The 24010-nt window shown below is 34.4% G+C and overlaps 1 long non-coding RNA gene across 1 annotated transcript; it reads right to left on the bottom strand.

The window, feature by feature from the left end:
* Nucleotides 1–401: 401 nt before the first annotated feature.
* On the bottom strand, nt 402–22882 carry LOC145634694 (uncharacterized). Its single transcript, XR_014113489.1, has 3 exons — nt 22598–22882; nt 22260–22307; nt 402–726 (listed from the first exon to the last, which is right to left on the bottom strand). It is a non-coding gene; the product is annotated as an uncharacterized LOC145634694 (long non-coding RNA).
* Between the last annotated feature and the right edge of the window lie 1128 nt (nt 22883–24010).

Here is a 24010-nt window from a genome sequence, read left to right on the forward strand (position 1 = left end):
ATATATCATTAGCATTTTTCTTTTTCATCATTTTGAAGTGATGGCCCAGTTGACGTATTAGCATAGCCTATTAGGGTTGTTCACCGGTCTAAACCAGACCGAATATGACCGAAATGAAAACAAAATTGCGAGTAATGGAAAATCAATAACCTTACTATACTATTCGTAACAAATATCGCATTCAAATCTGTTATTGTAACAATTGTTCCAACCATGGGCGGAGCCAGGGGGGCCTGGTGGAGGCCCGGCCCCTCGTGGCCCATTGGTGAAATATGTAATGTATAGTATGGCCCCCGTAGAATATATCATATCATAATGCTAGTGATAGCCCAGTTGGTTTGTTGGAGTTTTTCATGGTAACTTGGTGTGAGAGGTCTCAGGTTCGATTCCCCACTTTGAGCATAACTAAGTGTTATTAAAGAGCCAATTATCATACTCCAGTGATTTATATATTTAAAATTTAAATATTTTCAATACTAAATTAAGGCGCGATTATAGGAGTATTAATGATTTAGTGGAGCTGCATACATTATATAGCAGCCTCCCAAACTAAAGGGATGAAAGAGATGTCTGATCATCTTAGATAACTGAGCGCGCGATTATGAGTATTAGTGATTTAGTGGAGCTGCATACATTATATAGCAGCCTCCCAAACTAAAGGGATGAAAGAGATGTCTGATCATCTTAGATAACTGAGCTGCTGTCACTTGAAACCAGCAAGTTCACCTGAAAATCAAATATCAATTAGGAGAAAGTCAGCCATACTAACATGCTGATCAATAAAGTGAGAAGCGAAGGAATTTGTTCTATCTTAATGATTCACTTCTGACTTCAAGATCGGACGCATGTAAGCTGCTAAATGCTGTCACCAAATTCTCAAGTGAAGAGCAAATAAACAAAAACAAATACTGTCAAAATTGTCCTGAAACCAACGCGAATTTTGCTTTGGTTCTGTAAAGTTGTAAATCTATAGGCGATACACAACACGTTTATTAAGCAACATTCATAATTAAACAGCAAAGCCAAAAAATTCCAAACACTAGACTTCAAATACATTACTCTGTCAAAAAAGAGGTACTCATCCAAGGAAGAGGAGCCAACAATAAACACAATGACACAAGACTTCGAACATTGATCCAAATATCGAGTAGCTCAGTCATCTAAAGCAGTTTTTAACATCTCTAAATCCTATGGGGAAAAAATCATGGTTAGATCAAAAGCAATAAACACAATGACACAAGACTTCGAACATTGATCCAAATATCGAGTAGCTCAGTCATCTAAAGCAGTTTTTAACATCTCTAAATCCTATGGGGAAAAAATCATGGTTAGATCAAAAAATATTACTCCATATGATGAACAGTGGGAAATTACATATCAATACAGGGGAAGAACAAGGTATCATCCTAAAAAGCCTACATAAAAGCATGCCAAATCACACTGCACACTTGAAAGCAAAAATGTCGAAAAAGCATCAGGCACCAGACATAAAGAGGCTACTAACACCACATAGTCGCAAAACACATCTACCCCATAAACCTAAATATGGAATATATGTCATATGATCATTATGCTCCAACCCAAATCATCACCATAAACGAGCACAGCACACCTCTAAAGCACCTTTTGTTTTCTTTTCATGAAAACTATCAGACTCACCAACATATGGTCCATAAACAAAACAGCACAACCTAAACTCCACTTTCCAAATTAAAAAGCTGAGTTCATAAAGTGTAGGCCACCTCACAAGGAAAGAAAAGATCAGGATCAGATCCAGATTTTTGACAGACAGATTACACAATCAATGTTATCCTCCCATATACTCATAAACCATGAATGAGCCACATCGGAAACAAAAAGCTCTGATAGATAAGTTCATTAAATTTCAGAGATATGTAAGTACAGTTGAGTTTGGTGATTTGTTCTGATGAGTTCAATATAGCTCAATAATCGTATGAGCTCAGATAAGAGAATTCCAAGTGAAAAGAATGAGGCCTACGTATAGATAGCTTATGTTAAAAGGATCGCTCCTCAGGCCCTCAAGGAATACACAAAATTTAAAGTGCCTAATTGCTTTCCCTGCATGACACCAAACAAAGAAGCGATTTCCCTGGTTTTTTCTTTACAATCAAACTGCTTACTATAAGTTTAACAAAAGCACTTTTGGTAAGACCATCATTCTTTTCTGTTAAAATTAAGCTCACCAAATAGTTATTTACCTAGAGTTTTATAAAATCATATAAAAATAATACACAGCTAAATCAGTTGTTATCAAATGCATCAGAAAGTGAATAATCAGCTACACCATCCTTGTACTAATACACCAAAAGCATATTTAACGCCCCACAAAAGTAGTCATTGGCTTTAACATCAGGTACATGCAAACTCAACAGCAACTCAATGCTCAGCATAAACCTTTGTGTTAATTTTGATACTGATGTGGCTAGCTTGGCTGCATCTTTTAAATGATTTACAGAAACAATAGTTCGCCTATGATTTTATTTTTTCCCAGATTCAACTATTTTCTTATGAATTCATCTCCAAGCGCCCCTTAAATACCAAAGATCAATAAAGATGCCAAACAAATGAAAATCACCAATAAATTTGAATTAATACCCCTGTTTCATGTTATTTGCAACAAAATGCAAAATTTGTCTGTGAGTGTTAAATGGAGAAGGAAGGATAGAGATGTATATGATAAGGAAAGAGAGAAAAAAAAATGACAACTTAAAAAGAGAATAAAACATTTGTTGCATATAATAAAACATCCAATTTTGACAAACGTCGCAAATAATAATATGAAATGGAGGTAGATGGAGTACAAAGCACGAAGAAGACTCTGATGGAGACGAGAGTTCTAATTTTCTAAATGGAGTACTAGGAGCGAGATTGCATTCACCATGCAGCGTATAATGAATACGATAGTAAATGCTGTCCATAATCAACTAGGTGAAGGCCTTCATGACCCCAAAAAAAAAAGACTTAATGAGAAGCCATACACTAACCAAATTAACAAGATGAAAATGCCTAATGGTTATTAACCTTTAAAATTCTTAAAATTTGATGAAAAGGGCAACATTGTAGGCACAAAACTTTTATCAAGTGTCGTTTAAATTGTCCGAGTCACAATTAGTCTAGGATAAATTGTTGACTCGTATATTTGAAAAAATATTAATTCGTGTTAATAAATTATTTCAAACCATTTTATTAATCTTAGTTCACTTGTTTAATCAAAGTGTAAAGCTCGACAAAATGGATCATTCTTTTTTTAAAAGTCCAATAAAAGAACTCTACAAAAGGGTTTTGGGATGTTTAAAAGGGTTTAGCCTGAGGCCCATCTCTGTGGTTCCTTAGCAAACCCTAAGCTCCTCTATGATTAGAGCTCTCATCTATCATTTTAGAGACACTAGAATAAAGCCACTACATGAAATGGATAAGGAATTGGGCTAACCAAGCCAACCAAGCCACTAATCTTGAAGCAGCATTACAGGAGGCGCAAATCAGTCAAGCCTATCACACCACCAATCACAACAGCAAGTGAGGAGCTGGCGCTACTAGACAACAGCGCAATTAAAGCCTGCGGGAGAGGGGAGCAACATGGAGTAGTGGAACCTTGGCACATCTGAGTGAATGAAAACAAGTTAATTAAGAGCGAGTACTTTATGTGATTCCTGTTGTATATAAATTAGGGGATGGTAGGAGAATGTATTTGGCATGAGATTAGACACATTTGAATTGATACTTGTATCCTAAAGATACTACCTTAGAGATTGTTAACCTGAAGTTACCGTTTGCTTCCTTATTCTATCAATCAAACACCATGGCAGCTCATATTTGCTCTGTTCTTGTTTAATATTCTGTTAGTTGTTGAGAAGGTGAGGGTTGAGTCCCTCACACTCCACAACCACAACCTCTCCAGAGTTAGAGATATACTTACCAAAATCTAGAAGAAGAAAAACAAACATCAAACCACATGCGCCACTATACAAGAAGATGAATCCCAATCGACATCAAGCCTCTTTGGCCCTCAATGAACATCAAATCAAGTCACCATACAATTATGGGTGGTAAACTGGTAATTGAAAAAGTAGAGGATTTAGAGATTGTAACTCAGTATTCAGATCAATAAATTTACATTTCTTTCTGTTAAAAATAGATAAATAAACTTGACATCAATATATATTCATGGAAATAAGAAAAACAAGCAAAGCTATTAAAATGTGAGAATGAGAGAAGTATTAAGAGTAACATTTATTTATTAGCATACCACAATATTATATAAACGCAATATGTAATTCATTTTGTACTAAGAAGAAAGAAGTAGAAAAGTAAGACACACATTTTGTAAGAGATACAAAAATATTGTTCAGTGTATTTGTTTTCCTCTCTATATTATTGTCTGAAAATATTTGTGTGTCCACCACGCTTCCAGCAAAATGGTACAAGAGTCACGTTATATATAAGACATGGCAACAAAAAATAATGTCGTAGCTTTTCAATACCCTACGGATGAAAGGTTTTATACAAATGAAAACTATTCTTAGCGCACAAGGACTTTGGGAGATTGTTGAGAAAGGTTTTATACAACCAGAAGATGATTCAAAATTAAATGAGGCAGCTAAACAAGCTTTGGAAACCGAGGGGAAAAAGGATCAAAATGCACTTACAGTCATCCATCGAGGATTGGATGATGATATGTTTGAGAAAGTTGCTAATGCAACCAACTCCAAACAAGCATGGGATACTCTTCAAAATTTGTTTAAAGGAGTAAGTAGAGTAAAGAAGGTTTATCTTCAAACTCTAAGGGGAGGGTTTGAACACCTTGAGATGTCTGATATAAAATTCATCTCAGATTTTTTGAAGAGTTTTAAACATTGTGAATCAAATGAAGAGGCTTGGTGAGTCAATGCCCGACTCTCGTGTAGTTGAAAATAGATACTACGTTCTCTTAATTTAGATTTCAACCATGTTGTGGTTGCTATCGAAGAGGCCAATAAGGATTTAGATTCCATGACGGTTGACGAATTAAATGGGTCTCTTAGAGCCTATGAACAAAGAATAATTAAAAAAGGTAAAAAGGAAGATGAGCAACAAGTGTTGCAAGCTAAAATCTCTTTTAATAATATAAAAGATATACGTGATAAGCAAAGAATTCAATCACGTGGTAGAGGCGGTTCACGAGGACGTGGACATGGCAATGGACATGGCCAAGGAAGAAGGAGAGAAGACCAAAACACCAATAATTTTTATAGAGGTGAAACTTCTACCAAAGGCCGAATTGAGGAAGAGGTAGAGGAATGAACTAGTTTCAAACGGTAACAAAGCTAAAATTCAGTGTTACAATTGTGATAAATATGGCCATTTTGCATGGGAATTTTATTCACAAAATGTGCAGGAAGAAACAAATCTTATTGAAGATAAAGAAGATGCAAAAGATTCAACTATGATATTAGCTCTCAAAATAGAAGACAAGAGAGATGAAAATTGAACATGGTATCTTGACAATGGAGCAAGTAATCCTATGCCAGACAAAAACAAATTTGTTGATTTTATGACACGGAACGTTACTTTTGGCGATGGCTCAAAAGTAAAGATTGAAAGGAAAGGTAAAGTAATGATTGAATTAAAGGATTTTAGTCACAAATTAATTCCGGATGTCTATTATATTCATAACTTAAGAAGTAATATCTTAAGTGTGGGTCAACTATTGGAGGTCAATGGACGTAAAAAAATAATGGAGGGACAAAAGTTGTGGCTACGCGATAGATAATCTAAGATTATAGCCATAGTCGTTATGACAAAGAATAGAATGTTCTTCATAAACTTCTAAGCAATTGAATCTATGTGTTTGAAGACGAGTACTGAAGATCCATCTTTTTATTTATTTATTTTTTAGGGATTGAAGATCCATCTTGGTAGTGGCATATAAGATTTGGTCATCTTAATTTTGAAGAACTAAAGGAACTAGGTCACAAGAAAATGGTAAAAGGATTACCCCATGTTGATCATCCGAATCAACTTTGTGAAGCATGTTTGCTTGGCAAACATTTAAGGAAGCCCTTTCCAAAACAAGCTAATCCAAGAGCTCAAAAGCCACTTGAGTTAGTGCATTCAGATTTATGTGGACCTATCAAACCCCTATCACTCGGTACAATTCATATTTTATGCTTTTCATTGATGATTACAGCTAGGAAGACATGAGCTTATTTCTTAAAAAATAAATCTAAAGCTTTTGAAACTTTCAAGAAGTTCAAGGCATTAGTAGAGAAAGAAAGTGGTTATAAAATAAAAGCGTTAAAGACTGATAGAGGTGGTGAATTCACATCAAATGAATTCAACAAATATTGTGAAGACCAAGGAATTCGCCAGCCGTTTACTATTCCTAGAATACCACAACAAAATGGGGTTGTTGAAAGGAAGTTTAGAACCATTTTCAACATGACAAGATCCATGTTGAAAAATAAGATGCCAAAAGAATTTTGAGCGAGAGCAGTTCCATGTGTTTATTTATTAAATATTTCACCAACAAAGAGTTTAAAGAATGTGACACCTCTAGAGTGGATGGAAGTCAAGTGTATCACATCTTCGAGTATTTGGTTCCATTGCATATGCACAAGTTCCCAAGCAATTGAGGTCTAAACTTGATGATCAAAGTGAAAAACATCTTTTCATTGGATATGATGAAAAGTCTAAGGGTTATAAGTTGTTTAATCCAAACATCAACAAGTCAGTAATTAGCACAGACATAGAGTTTCATGAAGAGGCAACATGGGATTAGAGCATAGAAGAGGAAGAATCTTACAACTTTCTTCCTTATTTTGAGGAACAAAATTCAACAATCACAACATGTTTCAGAGACTGCTCCCACTAATCCACCATCATCTCCTCAAATATTATCACCTTTATTACATTCAAATGGAGATTCATCTAATTCAAGTGAAGGAACAAAAAGTATAAGTCTTTCCGATCTTTATGGAATGAAAGAAAGGTCAGAAGATAATACTTCTTTATTTTGCTTATTCAGTGATATTGAACCAATGAGCTTTAATGAAGCAACGAAACAAAAGGAATGGAATCATGCCATGAATGAAGAAATACAAGCCATTCAAAAGAATGATACATGGAAATTGACACCGCTCCCGAAAGGAAAGAAGGCAATAGGAGTCAAATGGGTATTTGAAATCAAGAGGAGTGCTAATGGTGATGTTGAAAGATACAAAGCAAAACTGGTTGCTAAAGGCGATAGGAGTCAAATGGGTATTCAAAAGCAGGGAATAGACTATGAAGAGGTATTTGCCCCAGTTTCCCGACTAGAGACAGTGAGGTTGCTAATTCAATAGCAACGCAATTTCAATGGAAGATTCATCAAATGGACGTAAAATCTACTATTCTAAATGGATTTCTAGAAGAAGAAGTGTACATTGAACAACTAGAAGAAGACTACGCTGTGAAGGGACAATAGAATAAAGTAATTAGATTGAAAAAGGCTTTGCATATATGTGGATGCTCTTATATTCACATGAATTAGTACTGAAATGTTTGAAGAATTTAAGAAAAGAATGGCATGCGAATATGAGACGACAGAATTGAAGTAACTCTGAGTGATGAAGGAATTTTAATCTCACAGGATGCTTATACAAAAGGAGTATTGAAGAAATTCAATATGTTGAACGTTAATCCAGTGAGCACTCCAATGGAATGTGGAGTGAAATTGTCAAAGAATGATTTGTATGGACAAAAGGTAAATCCAACCTTATTTAAGAGTCTAGTAGGAAGTTTAAGATACATAACTTGCACTAGAGAGACATATTAATTGTTTTTAGACTAGTAAGTCGCTTTATAAAGAATCCATCACCTCTTCATCTGAATACTGCAAAGAGAATTCTCCCGCTAATTAAAGGCACATTAAATCATGGGTTAATATACTCTACTTCACATGATTTCAAGCTTATAGGATATTGTGATAGTGATTTTGTTGGAGACATTGATGATCGTAAAAGTACAACGGGCTATGTGTATCTACTAGGAAACATTGTTGTTTCATGGAGTTCAAAGAAATAACCAATTGTTACACTATCTACATGTAAATCAAAATTCATTGTTGCTACTTCGTGAGATTACTGAAGGAACTCCAACTACCACAAAAGGAACCTACTGAGCCGATAACAAGTCAGCTCTTGCTTTGGCGAAAAATCCTATGTTTCATGACCGAAGTAAACATATTAGTACAAGATTCCCTTTTATACGGCAGTGCATCGAACAGAATGAAATTGAATTAAAGTTCGTAAAGTCTTTGGATCAAATTGCGGATATCTTTACGAAGCCATTGAAGTTTGAAGATTTTAATAGGATGCATAAGCTAATTGGCATTGTGAGAAAGTCAAGTTTAAGGGGGAGTGTTATAAATAGATAAATAAACTAGACATCAATATATTCATGGAAATGAGAAAAACAAGCAAAGCTATTAAAATGTGAGAATGAAAGAAGTATTAAGAATAACATTCATTTATTAGCATACAACAATATCATATTAATGCAATATATAATTCATTTTGTACTAAGAAGAAAGAAGTAGAAAAGTAAGACACACATTTTGTAAGGGATACAAGAGTTATTGTTTAGTGCATGTGTTTTCCTCTCTGTATTACTGTTTGAAATATATTTGTGTGTCCACCACGATTCTAACAGTTTCATCTATTTTCACCCTATTATTCTGCAACCCTATGTATACAATTTTTTGTCACAATCGGTGGAACTATCTTACCAGTCATCTCTTTTTCCACGTCAAATTTTAAATAACAATGACCTCAACACAAACACCTCTCCATTCACCTCAAAGACAACAAAGAGCTACAACACTCTTCAAGAATGACGACATACTTACCTTAGCAAGGTTTTATAGCAATGCTACGAAGCTACAAGTCGTTTCTACTAAATAAAAGCACAAAATTACGTAACTTTACCTTAAAAATTTGCCTTTCCCAACACCCCTTCTTTGCAATTTTCATAAAATCCTAATGGTCGGTTAGTTTTCCCCTTCTAGAGATGGACCATATACGATATGCCCCTCACATAACTCGAAATCAATTCCCACCGTGTTACCAAAAAAAGTAATAATGCATTTGTATCTCATAAGTAGTTACCCATGACTATTCATATTTATCCCACCTCTTTAAGATACCACTCATAACTAATATTACATTAATAGGAGTTCTTTGTGACAAGATTCTCTATATATACACACTCCTAAATAATTGACACGGTCAAATTTAGCATACATGTCAATGCACTAGTTTGAAATTAATTATATGTAATAAATATTAGTAAAATATATATATATATATATATATATATATATATATATATATATATATATATATATATATATATATATATAAGAGGGGAAAATTCAAGTTACTCATTATGAGAAACAAAACTCGATTCTCAACAGGGAACTTTAGTCATTCCACGGACATTGTTAGGGACTTAATTGTAACTTACAATGAGGATGGATTAAGGTTAAAGTTAACAGCAGCACTAATCGGAGTATATTAGGAATCCTATAATGAATTTCGTAAGGATAAGCATATTAGCAAAATATTTCGTGGGCCATGATCCCACTTTATTTTTCCCTTTGTATTAGCTGGAGTCAATTCTTTTGTATAGCCTTTATAAAAGCTTCTTTCTTACTTAATTAATGCAATCAAGTTTATTTCCTCTTTAATAGAAGCCATATAGCACGATATGTCAATATTAGTCTTAATAAACTATTTTGGGTTAAAAACACTTATCGTGGGTATGCACACTTAAAATTAAGACCTATTTTAGTGGTTACACCATTTTAGGTGGTAATCTAGATTTAAATTTTGGTGGTAACATCATTATATCTTGTTCTCTTACCTCCAAGTAATTAATTAATTGATTCCTAATCAATTAATAACGTGCATATGTGTTTGTTACATGTGCTACTTATGTATTTTGTAAATGGCGGAGTAATTTGAACTACATACTTCCTCTAAAATATGTTTGGATAGAGAGAAATGGAAGGAAAGGAATAGATAAGAAAATAAATAAATAATAATAATAATTATCATTTGTTTGGATATCTAATGCAAGGAAGGGAAGGGGAGGGAATTGGAAGAATACATTTTCCTTCCCGTTTTACAAAACCAAATCCCACCGTTTATGAAGAAAAATGGAAGTCACATTTTCCCTCCCCTCACCTCCCTTTTTCCCTTCCCTCTTTTCCCTACACCTCTATTTCCTTTTACTAAATTTACCCAAACATAGTGCTAGCGTTCATTAGCGGATCTATGAAGGCACAAGGGGTAACACCTATAATAAATATCAACAATCCCACTTCTTTCCAAGTTAAAAGAAAAGAGACTATTAAACAGGTCTCTTAGGTTCTAACCTTTTCTTTTTATGATTTCCTTGTTAAAAGAAAAGAGACCTGTTTATATTAAACAGGTCTCTTAGATTGATTTTTTTTTTCTTTTTTGAAACAAATTAACTATAGTTAAGTATATACATAATATTTCCTTCAAAAAAAAAAAAAAAAAAAAAATATTTGTACATAATATAATTTTTGTAAAAACTCTCATTTAAGTTATAAAAACTTACAAATTAGTAGAATCTTAAGATTTTAAATTATAAAATATATATACTTATACTTTAATTATTTTAATCACCGTACATAATACCAAATATAATAATAATACAATATTATTCTTCCTGTCAAAAAAAAAATATTATTCTTAAAAACTCCATTGATAAAACTTCTTCCCACTTTTGTTGCACTTTTCAATGCACATATTTATTTGGTAAGTAATCAATATATTTACTATTTAGTTTCATTTGAGTAAATCAATAATTTATATTAAATATAGTTTTATATTTACTTTTGAATAGTAAATTTAGAGGAATACTACAAAAATAAACTATTAAACCTATGAAATACTTTTTAATTTGATCATATTCATAAGTAGAATATAATTTATTCCATATTCGTTAAATGAAAATTCATCAACAAAAATGAATTTTTAAAATTTAAAGGCTAATGATAATGCTAGTATATAATATAGAGCTTTTTTTTAATTTTTATTTTTTTCCTCTTTATTATTCTATGCAACCCCTACTTAGAATTCCTGGATCCGCCACTGCTAGCGTTTTTGGTAGCACCATATTAACTTTTGCCATAATAATTATACTTCACTTTAACACTCGTCGGTTATTTATATACTTACAATAGAAAAAAGGCATAGTCATAGTCTATTTGACTTGCCTCAATAAGTGTGTGTGTTAAATAAATTGTATTATTGTAAATTAGTTGGGTGAATTTATCCCATCCTAGTTTGTAGCCTTTTGTTATGCTACATTTTTGTATATATTATCAATTAATGAATATGATTTACCGCAGGAAAATATTCTTTCATGGTATTAGTTGCCTAGGGTACAAATTTCTCCATCTTTCGCAGCGCCCTAGCTTTTTTGACCCACCAAATTTCCTTTTACTCTCTTCTTTTCACTCTGACTATCTCCAATAGCGAATAAGTCGTCCTTTCATCCGGATATGGTTGTCTCCAATATCCAATGTCAAGAACAATATTTCCATTACTCTTGAGATGGAAAACGTTCAATATTCTACATGGGCAAAATTATTTAAGATTCATGCACGATCTCACAAGGTTCTAGACCATATCATCCATCCGAAGACGGTTCCAGACCAAGAAAAGGAATTATGGTCGACTCCTTGAGACCATGATTCTCTCGTTGATTTATGCTACTATTTCCAAGGATCTGTTGCACACCATCATAGAGCCTAATTCTACGACTACGGAGGCTTGGAATAGATAGTGTAATATATTCCAAGACAATGAACATTCCAACAAGAATTCTCCACCACTTCTATGGAGAATTTCCCTAATGCATCTTCTTATTGTAAGCGTCTGAAGTCCCTTGCTAATCAATTAAGAATGTCAGAGCGCTTGGAGGTCTTACAAAGGGTTACGGAGGTTTAGGCATGGTAATTCAGCAAAGCAGCTCGCTTCCTCCTATTTACAAGGCTGGGTCCATGCTCATTAGAGGCGGCAGGGATGGCATTCACCGCTATGCTTTTGGCTTTGTTTAATGACCCTCCTCACAATTAGCAAGTTCGAGTTCTTTGAAGGGCAGAAATTTGGTAACCAAGAAAATTCGGTGGTCCTACAGGCAACAGTGGTGGCAAGATCAACAGTCGTCGTGGACAACAAAAATCAGCTAGTCGGGGTTATGTTGCAACACAAGGGTCGACTCTAGCTTTTCCCTTTTAGAAGCAGATTTACCCATGGGGGTGGATGAACAATGGCTAGCCCATTGCTCCTTTCCCTTTCCCACTCAAGGATGGGCCAAGCCTCACGTGTTTTGGGCCCAAGACCATAACAACAGCAAGCCTAAGCAGCATCTTCTTTCGCAGCCTACTACATTCAAGCTGCAATTCATACAATGTCACTTGCACAACCTAATCCATCTTGGTATATAGTATACCGGTTCTGTCTCATATGACTTCCTTTTCCAGTAATATCTCTTTTTAATTTAATTTGAGCACTCATCCAATCAATGGTATTATTGTTGGTAATGGTCACACAATTCCTATTCTTGTTTATGGTCACACTAATTACCTTCCCCAAGCCCTCCCCTCTCTTTAAACAATGTTCTTCATACTCCGAAACTCATTAAAAATCTTATTTCTATTTGTAAGTTTACTACTAATAATTATGTAATAGTTAAGTTTGATCCTTTTGGGTTTTCTATAAAAGATTTTTTAACGCAATAATGGGGTGTGATAGTCGGGGCAACCTTAACCTAATTACCCTCTACCATCAACAATCAAGCTTCTTCTACCTTTGCGGCCATCTCTCCTAAACTTTGGCAAGATCGTTTGGGTCATCCGGGTGATCCTATTTTAGGTGCTCTTAGGCGTAATAAAAGCATTGATTAAAATAGACTTTCTAGTTCTAGTGTTTGTGGTTATTTTGTTCCGGGAAAAACATGTTGAATTGCCTTTTGTTTCATCTTCTACAAGTATGACTTTGCCTTTTGATATTATTCATAGTGATCATTGGTCATCTCCCGTTTTGAGTTCTTTAGGACATTGATATTATGTCCTATTGTTGGATGATTTTTTTTAATTATTTGTGGACCTTTCCTATAGCTCGGAAATCGGATGTTTATGACATTTTCTTAGCTTTTAAAACCACATCGTCACTTAATTTGAACATAATATTAAAAACATGCAATGTAAATGGGAAGGAGTTTGACAATTCTTCGGTTTGTGATTTAGGAAAGAAACATGGCATGTCTTTTAATCTCTTTGGTCCTCATACTTAGCCGAAAGAAAATTTTGTACTGTCAATAACATTAGTCGTACTCTTCTTGCTCATGCCTCTCTCCCGCCGTCATTTTGAAGTCATTCTTTACAAATGGCTATATATCTGCTAAATGTTCTTCCGACTAAAATGTAGGGTAATAGATCTCCTTTGGAAATTCTTTACAAAAGCATACCTTCTTACTCTCATTTCCGGGTTCTTGGGTGATTGCGTTATTCTCTCTTCTCATCCATAATTAATCATAAGTTACAACTTTGATCTACTGCGCGTTTTTTTTTTTTTTTTTTTTTTTTGATAGATTCCTACCAAACAATCATAATATCATTATTTTTTGTCATGTCAATTTTTAATAGAAATACATTCCCCAACATCCTAATCACACAATTTCCTAGATTCTCGACTATCTCCATACATAATTCATCATCTATAACAATCTAATCTCCTTCCCCAACAGGCCAACCACCTACTACTCCTCAAGTGTAGCCGGCTCCGCCCACTTCCCTAATCGGTCCACTATCTGACCCATTCCTCGGTATGTCAGGACCTTTCTCTCCTCTCCTGTGGCAGAGACCACTCCCTCAAATTCTCCTATGGCCCAAACAGAGCAGGCCCCTTGTTATGCAAAATCTCACTCCTGCTCTTATTTCTCACCATAGTCAAAATGGAATATTTAAATCAAACAAAAAAATTTCCCATCTTTCCAAGGTTGCGAGGTCAGTGTTGTTTATTTGTAAGGTAATCAAGTTCAGCATCAGCATCAGCATTAGCGCACTAAATATATTGAAATGGATATCCACTTTATTCGGGAGAAGTTTGCTCGAGGTTAGATTCGTGTGTTACACGTGTCATCTCGGTATTAAACAGCGGATATCTTTACCGAGGGGCTCCCGCATGTTTTGTTTGATGATTTTCAAGACAGTCTTAGCATGCGTCTCGTTGCTTCGACTATGGGGATGTATTAAATATATTGTAAATATATTATATTATTGTAAATTAGTTAGCTGTATTCATCCCGTTCTACTTTGTGGCCTTTCTTTCCTAAACGGTAGCCTTCTATTAAGCTATGTTTCTATATATATTATCAATCAATCTTGATAATGGGAAAGGAAAAGAAGGGAAGGGAGGGGAAGGTGTAGGATGGGAAGGGGGGAAAATGATAAGTTTTCCTTCTCCATTGTTCTAGAGATCACTTTCTTACAATTTTAACCATTTAAATCCCCTCTTATTCCCTTTCTACCTCATTTGTTATCCAAAAAAAAAATAATTCAACCCTCCATTTTCCTCCCTTCTTTTCTCTCCATGTCCTTCCATCCAAATAATTAAATTCAAATTATCAACTTTTTATAACATCAAATAACAGCAACGAAAGATGTTAAGAATCAAAGTTGTACTTTAGCAACGTTGTGTTGGATTAATTTTGAAAATAAATAATTATTAATTAAGTTAAGTAGTCCATTTATCTTAGAAATTTGTTTCCCATGATCAAGGAAATAAACTCCCAATTAACCCACTAACTTAAGAGACCACTCATAACCAACTCTCGTAAAATAGGAGTTTTTGTGGCAAAACTCCCTAAGTATATGTCATTCAACGTAGTCTTATCACGGCTACAAGGCCACTGCATCCAACTCTCAAATACACATAAACACCATCAAAAGTGAGAGTGAGGATCCAGCACTAAAATTAGGAAGAGTTAATTCACAATTTTGGCACCGCGACGAGATTGTTTCTTGTTCGGGTTTCCGTCTTCCTCGTAGTTAACTTGTAATGGCTAGAGATAAACTCATAATTAACGTTTCCGCAATCATGAATTGTATGTTTATAATTCAAGCTATGAACATGTTTTAGTTATTCATGATTTACATTTGGCATTAAGAGCCATGCTTTCCCTGGCTTGAATGCTAGAAAAGAATCGCCAATTTTTGGCATACTGCTAGTTTTTGAATGATGATGCGGCAATCGCAGTGGTGTTGGGCATTTGTTTTATATATGCTACTTATTATCTCTCTAATACTACTATATAATATGTTCTTTTTATATGGATTATGAATGTTATGTTAATGTACCTCTAAAAATTGATGTTTGTGTGTATACCGCATACATCATCACATATTTATATATTCATAATACTTTAATTAATGCAGTGGTTATTAGAAACTCTTTTATAATTTTGGTCTAAGCTAACGAATAAATTGACTTTATATTGTTGAACCTTTTGGAGTATTTGAATATCAAAATGTTAAGTGTCTCGAGATTTTGTTAATTAGGGAGTGGCGACAGCACCTCTACTCATTAAAATCTTATTCGGAATTCACATATGGTATTTGACTTTTGTTTGTAATCAATCCTCTAAGATATGATAAGACTTACCCACGGGAATTTTATTATATTAGAATAATTAATTAGAGTAAGGTATTAAACTTTGTTTCTTAAATGTCCTATAGGAAATTAAGAAATTGATACAATTTCATAGCTTCACTATATGATTATTGTATTATATTCATCTAATTAAGTAGAACTTTAGCCCATAGGCAAGTTATATGTCACTAAATTTATGTAAAGCATGATTTTAGTTTATAGTCTATATTGATTTTAAGCATTTTTACTTATTTTTATTTTTGCACTAGTTTAACGTGTTGTGATGTCAAATGTAACATTCCTGAACTAAGGGGTGATAACTATAAGGTGTAGAAAGAAAGAGTGCTACTGCAATTAGGATGGATGGATATTGACTATGCTATTAGGAGAGACGAACCACCTGCCATAACGGAGACTAGTACTCAAGATGCAATTAGTCTTTATGAAAAGTGGGAGAGGTCTAACCGTCTATTTATTATGTTCATAAACACTAAAATATATGCTTGTATTAAGCATACTAATGTTAAAGAACTCATTAAGGCCATCAATAAGTAGTTTGCAACTTCTGACAAAGCTCTTGCTAGCACCTTAATCATGCAATTTTCATCCATGAGGCTCACTGAGACCAACGAAATGCATGACTACATCATGCGCATGAGGGATATAGCAGCCAACTTACCATGTCTGACTCATTCCTAGTGCATTTTATTCTATGCACTCATACTAATTAATACGGCCCTTTTAAAGTCTCTAACAGCACACATAAAGATAAATGGTCAATTAATGAACTTATGACCATGTGTACTCAAGAGGAGGGAAGATTGGCAATGGAAGAAGGTGAAAAGGTGAATCTCATAACTTCTGAAACGAAGAAAAAGGATCACACTAAGGAAAAGAGAAAGGGAAAGATTCCAGCGAATCAATCCATTAAGAAGGAGTCTTCGTGTTTCTTTTGTAATAAGAAGGGACACATGGAGAAAGAATGCACCAAGTTTTAGGATTGGGTTAAGAAGAAAGGTAATTTTCTAGCATTTGTTGGTTACGAATCTTATTTGATGTTAATTTTAATACATAGTGGATTGAATCTTGGCATCACAATCCATATTTCGAATACCTTGCCGGATATGACAAACCTAAGTAAACCAATTAGCAGTGAACATAACATCTTTCCAACAGCAAGATGAGTTCGCATGTGGAAGCAGTTAGGACATGTAGCTTAACTCTAATTAGTGGTTTTATTTTGCATTTAGAAAGGACATATTATGTTCCAATTCAATTTCAAGACTTGTACCTTTCGGATTTTCCTTTAATTTTAGCTTCATTATTGGTTAAGGTATTTTGTCTAATGGTTTATATTGTCTTAAATTGCGAAACAATATCACTCATAATTCCTTACATGTTAACATTGGTTCAAATTTTAAAACCATGTATTATGAATGAAAAATCCTATATGCTATGGCACCGGAGATTAGAATGTATCTCCATTGAGAGAGTCAGAAGGTTAGTAAAGGATGGGGTACTTGATACTCTTAACTTTGTTGATTTTGAGAAGTGTTAGTTACATTAAAGGAAAGCAAACTAACAAATCTAAAAAGGGTGTTATGTTGAATTTTAACCTATTAGAGATCATACATACGAATATTTGTTGTCCGCACATGAACGCTAAGGATCTGAAATACTTTATTTCCTTTATTGATGATTATTCGCGATACATGTATCTTTACTTACTTCATTCCAATGATGAAGCTTTGAACGCTTTTAAGTAGTTTAAGGCCGAAGTGGAGACACAATGTGGCAAACATATTAAGATCGTGAGATGAGGTAGAGGTGGAGAGTACTATGGTAGATACACCAAGAATGGACAAGCATGTGGTCTGTTTGCAAAATTTCTTCAAGAGCATGGGATTGTCAGCCAATGCACCATGCCTCCCCCAAGATGGTGAGAAGTATGCAAAGCAATGCTACACTTCCATCATTTTTGTGGATTGAAGCTCTTAAGATGCAGCGTATATATTAAACCGGCTTCCTTCCAAGGCTATCTCTAAAACACTTTTTAAGTTATACAAAGGATGGAAACCGAGTTTGCGACATAAGCACATTTGGGGCTGCCTGTCCGAAGTAAGAATTTACAACCCACAAGAAAAGATGCTTGATCCATGGACTATTAGTGGGTATTTCATTGGATATGCTGAGAAGTCTACGGGGTATAGATTCTATTGTCCGTCTCACAGCACCAGAATTGTGGAATCGACCAGAATTGTGGAATCGAGAAATGCAAAATTTCTTGAGAATGACTTAGTTAGTGGGAGTGATTAATTTCGGGGCAATGTTCCTAAAAAGGATCACATTGACGTTCCTCCTTCTAATTCAAGTGATAAGATGGTTATTATTCACGTCCCTCGAGTTCAAACGAACTTAAGGCAACCAATAGCCAATGAAGTTCCACATGCTAATAATAATACAAATGAGGAGCATTTGGATGTGATCAAGTTCCTTCAAAGGAGATCTGTTAGAATGAGAAGATCAGCTATTTCTAATGACTTTAAGGGGTATTTGCAAGAACTGGATTGTAATGTTGAAGTTAACAATGATCCAATTACGTTTTCACAAGTCACGAGTTGAAAGGATTCGGAATTGTGGATAAGTGCCATGAAAGATGAGATAAATTTTATGGCGTGATTGGCGTCTAATAAAGTTAGGGAACTCGTTGAGTTGCCCGATGGTGTAAAAGCCATTGGATGTAGGTAGGTCTTTAAGACAAAGAAAGACTCATTAAGCAACATCGAGGGACATAAGACTAGACTTATTGCTTAAGGGTGCACTCAAAGAGAAGGAATCAACTACTCAGTGACTTTCTCCCGTATCGAAAAAAGACTCTCTTCGAGTGATTATGGCATTGGTAGCTCATTTCGACTTTGAGTTACATCAAATGGATGTGAAAATAGCTTTTCTTAACGATGACTTAGAGGAAGAGGTTTACATGAGACAAACTAAAAGATGCCTCTCTGAAAAGGGTGAGCATTTGGTTTATAAGCTTAATAAATCCATATATGGACTAAAGCAGGCTTCTCGCCAGTGGTATATGAAGTTCCATAAAGTGATAACTTCATTTGGTTTTGAAGAAAATATCATGGATCAATGTATATACCACAAGGTTAGTGGGAGTAAGATATGTTTCCTTGTTTTACATGTAGATGATATTTTGCTAGCAGCTAATGATAAAGGGTTTTTATATGATGTGAAACAATTTCTTTTAAGTAGTTTTGATATGAAGGATATGGGTGAGACCGAGCCCTACATCAACAAAATACTTGAAAGATTTAATATGAAAAATTGTTCACCAAGTTTAGCACCTATTATAAAGGGTGATAGGTTCAAATTGGACCAGAAGGAACAAATAAGAAATAATCCTTATGCTTAAGTTGTTGGAAGTATTATACTAGACCTGACATGCCGTTGGAGTTTTGGGAAGATATCAAAGTAACCCAGGTCTTAATCATTGAAGGTTGGTTCAAGGATTACATGCTTATGTATAAAGGAATAGAAGATCTTGAAGTTGTGGGCTATTCTGACTCCTATGTGTGGAGGAACAGAAGATCTTGAAGTTGTAGGCTATTCTGACTCCGATTACGATGGCTACATTGACTCAAGAAAATCCACCTCACTATATGTGTTCATGGTAGCTAATAATTCCCTCTCTTGGAGAAGTGTGAAGCAGACCTTAATTTCTACTTCTATTGTGGAAGCTGAGTTCATGTCTTGTTACGAGGCTACCTCACATGGTGTTTGGCTAAAAGGTTTCATATCTGGGTTACGAGTCGTTGACTCTATCATTCGCCCAATAAGGAACGTGCTCAAGAAAAGAAAGTGATCATAGAACCATTAGCACTGGAATGATGATTGATGATTGTTGATCCCTTGACCAAAGTTAATGGTTTCTAGGGGTCATGTAGAAAAGATAGGACTTGAATTTGTCATGTGAAACATTTATATGTTGTACTCCCTCCGTGTTTTAAAAGGTATTACCATGGGAAAAAAACGCGGTCGCGGTCGCGTTTGCGGAAACGGTCGCGGAAACGGCTTATAACGGTTAAATAAAACGGATCGCGGGTTTTGCGGCGTGAATTTTTAAAAAAAATTCACATAATCAGAATTTTTAGTTTGTAGACCCATATTCTTTGTTTTTATACCATATTATAGCCAAAACTATACTCCATAATAAATAGTAAAGACATTATAATGTAGACCATGTAGTAGTGCAGTACTATCTACAGTAATATTCTAATCTAAAGATGTACTACTTAGTTAAAAACTTAAAATACTTGTAGGTGTACTTTTAAAATTATTAAATCATTTTTTTATAAAAAAGGGATAATGGAGGGTGGGTCCAAAAATATTAAAAATAGAAAGAAAAGGAAGTTAATTGAAATTGGGGTCCAACTGTCTAATCTTTCAGCCACTTATTTTTAATTTCTCTCTCCTCTCTCCTCTATAATTTTGTCTGTTGAATAGTCCGAATGTTTGACTTGACCCATCTTCAACCTCCTTCTTCGCCATTTATGAAACTCCAGGAAGCCGTGAAATCGCAAAAGCATAGAAAGGATAGTAGGAATTTATGAAATTTAACGGTCATTAAATGCCTACAACGGTTCCAGAATGACGTTCCACCGTTATGGAACGGGAGATACGCCGCGTTAGGTGCGATTTTTGACTCGTCGTTATATAACGGGGTTTTTCGGTTCGGTCTCTCTAAAACCCGTTACAAAGCGCCCGTTTCATAACGGAACGGCCGAGTTTTGTTTCCATGGGTATTACAATTTGACCGGCACATAGTTTTAGTCAATTTAATTGATTTAAATAAAATAAGAGGTAAGTGGGGTAGTTGGAATATAAAAAAATTATAAAAGAATGATTTAGGGTTAATACTTTATTGAAAAGTAATAAATGTGAGAGGAAAGATATAACAAAAAAAAGTAGTATTGGATTTAGGTGGAGACCATAAAAGGAGAGAGATATAATATTTAAATATAGTTTTATGTCATAAAAGAAGTGTAACATTTATTAAAATACAACCGGATTTGATAAGTGTAATACTTATTAAAACGCAAAGGGAGTATTGAAACATTTTTCAATCAGTTTTGATATTTCTTGCATTATTTGAATTTATGTACGTAATTTTGGAAATTTAGTGATTTCAATAAGAAATGTCATTTTTGTTTGACCTAGAGTGAACATGAGATTTACTCATTAAGTTGTATGAGCGATGGAAAGCTGAATATATTGTGATACATGGAAGATTAATCTCGTTATTAGGGAATTCGTCGCTATGATTCATATATTGAGTATTCTGTTTAAAGGGACCAAGTGGGAGAATGTTGGATTTATTTTGAAAATAAATAATAATTAATTAAGTTAAGTGGCCCATTTATCTTGGAAATTTGTTTTCCGAACGGCGCGAGGCGGATGTTGGTCTTCCTATCCCTATCCCCACCTAACATTTTCACCCCCATCCTCGCGGCGGGTCCAAAATTCATCCCTATCCCGGCTGGCGGGTATAACTCTAAAACCATCCCGCCCCACCCCCCACTTGGGTATCTACCCCCACCAAATCCTCACCAAAGACCCGCCTAATCCCCACCCAAGACCCGCCCAATCTCTACCTCTTAAATACATAATCCAACAAAATAATAATTAATATGGATTACAATAATTTAAAAAAAAAAAAAAAATCTTCATATTACACACGTTTTTGTTTATAATATAAGTGTAGTACTACCTCCGGTCCAAATGACTCGCAACTTTGGAATATTTTATATCTCACAAATAATACCCCAAAGTTGCGAGTAATTTGGACCGGAGGTAGTATAAAGTATTATAATTAATATTTTATTTCAAGTAATTATTTTATAAAATAGTATAAACGTATATAATTTTGTTTATAAATATATATAGTTGTGGGTATGAGGTGGGGATGGGGTGGGTACGAAGAGGGACGGGCACAACTTAAAATCCACCCCCGCCCCATCACCCATGGCAGGTATGGTTTTTATCCCCATCCCCGCTCCACCACCCGCCAAACCAAGACCCGTCCCCACCCCACTAGGCGGGGATGGGGCGGGTCTCCTACTTGACTCGCCCCACAAACATCCCTAACAGCATCCAACTCTCATATACACATAAACACCATCAAAAGTGATAGCGAGTGTTCAGCACCAAAGTTAAGAAGAGTTCATTCACGATTTTGGCGTCTGCAGCGAGGTTATTCGGGTCTTCGTCTTCCTCATAGTTAACATGCAATGGCAAGAGGTAAACTCATAAATTAACGCTTCCACAATCATGAATTGTATGTTTATAATTCAACTATTCAAGCTATGAACATGTTTTTGTTATTCATGATTTACACGTTGCACAATCAGAATATACGCAGAAAAAAAAGAATACGGGGTATGATACAAGGATTTTAATAAAAAGCAGTAAGATTGAATTTAATTAAAGACGAAGCAAGCAATAACATGAAGAGTAATGAACAAGTACCTTTTTTTTGGTACAAATCGTACAATTGCTTTCCTAACATTGATACACCTAAAATCAAAACAGCAACAAAAGCTAGAAAAATAAATCAAAATTTACTTAATTTGAAAACGGAATTATTATAATCAACAATGAAATTTGGGGTTTCACAAATTAGCAGCAACAAATTTGCCATAGTTAGGACATAATTATACAAAATTAAAGATTAATAAGACTGCAATTTTAAAGCAAGTTAAAAAGTTTAGATTGCCATAGTTATCACATAATTATACAAAATTTAAAGATTATCATGTCTGCAATTTTGAAACAGTTAAAAAGTATAGAAATTAAGAACCACTAACCTTTATTTTTTAAAGGTTATACAACAATTCAGGTGATTGGAAGTGCAATCATCTTCCGACTCACTGATATAGGAGCATAGAATAGAACATTCTAGGCATTTTTTCAGCGATGACGAATTGCGAGCCGGCCGAGCCCCCCGCCACAATTTTGAACGTTCTAATGGAGAACTGGATGGTCTTTGTATCTTTGAATTTTGAACGTTTTCATGGAATCATGGGCCGGACTGATGAGTATAGAAAATTCAAACAAGTATGACTGTATGAGTTAATCTAGGAAGTACTCGTAGTAATTTGTCAAAAAATAAACAAAAAAAATAGTACTCCGTAATGTATAATGAATACTCCGTATTAAAATACTACTTTGCTTTAAAAAATTATTAAAATATTACTTCCTCTATGTTTTAATAAATATTATAATTTGACTTTTTTTTCACTATTCAGTATAATGGTTTTGACTTAATTAGTGTACAAATATACAAAGGAAAAATTGAAAAGAATAATCCCACCTTTGGCACATCTAATCAAAATAATCTCACCTTTGCATATTCTAGAAATAATCCTACCTTGTACCCTCACCTTCCCAAAATGATCCTTTTACCGGTTTATGAAATCAGTAACCTGTTTTAGAAGGTGACTTGACACTTGTCACCTTCTAATTGGTCCTACTTTTTTAAAAAATAATTAGAGTTAACACAACAAATGGGCCCTCAATTGTTAATCAGAAAAACACAGCTTTCTTTCTTCTTCCTCCCCTGTTCATTTTCTCTATTCTTTTCCTTTTCTTGAAAATTGTTAGCATGGTTGGGTGAGGAAAAGGGCTTGAATTGTAGCCAAATTTGGGGAAAAAGACCATAATCGTAGCCATTTATTGAGGTATGTATGATCTACAATAATCTATTTGTTGTTTTGTTCTTTATTTTGATTTTTTTGGTGTTTGAATAGTGTAATTTAGCGAATTAAGGTTTATGGTTTTTGGGTTGAAAACGACATTGCGATGGTGATTTGTTGTTGTTTTTTCAAATAATTTGTGCTTATAATGTAGTATATTGCTGCTCTTTGTGATTGATGGTGTTGAATTGTGGATAATTGTTGTAGAAATTGCGCTAGGGTTTGATCAAAATGATTATGTGTGTCGCAAAATAGGGGAAGTGTTGCTCAAAAATTTTATGGGTGAATGTTGCAAATTTAGTTGTTTTGGTAGTCAATTTGAAGTATCTAACTTCAGATTATGGTCAGTTTAATCTGGTTTTCCCTTTTTTTTTCAATGGTATAAAAATTATAACATGATTTGTTTTATTTATTAGATTTCCTAATTTCACTTTGCTCTTTGCAGGTGTCCAAAACATAATGCAGAAGGAGGATAACTGTTCTTGAGAAAGATGGACTGATTTTCTGGAATTCTTGTTCTGATTT

This window comes from Chenopodium album, chromosome 6 (genome assembly GCF_948465745.1).
Source record: "Chenopodium album chromosome 6, dcCheAlbu1.1, whole genome shotgun sequence".
In the NCBI taxonomy this organism is placed as follows: Eukaryota; Viridiplantae; Streptophyta; class Magnoliopsida; order Caryophyllales; family Amaranthaceae; genus Chenopodium; species Chenopodium album.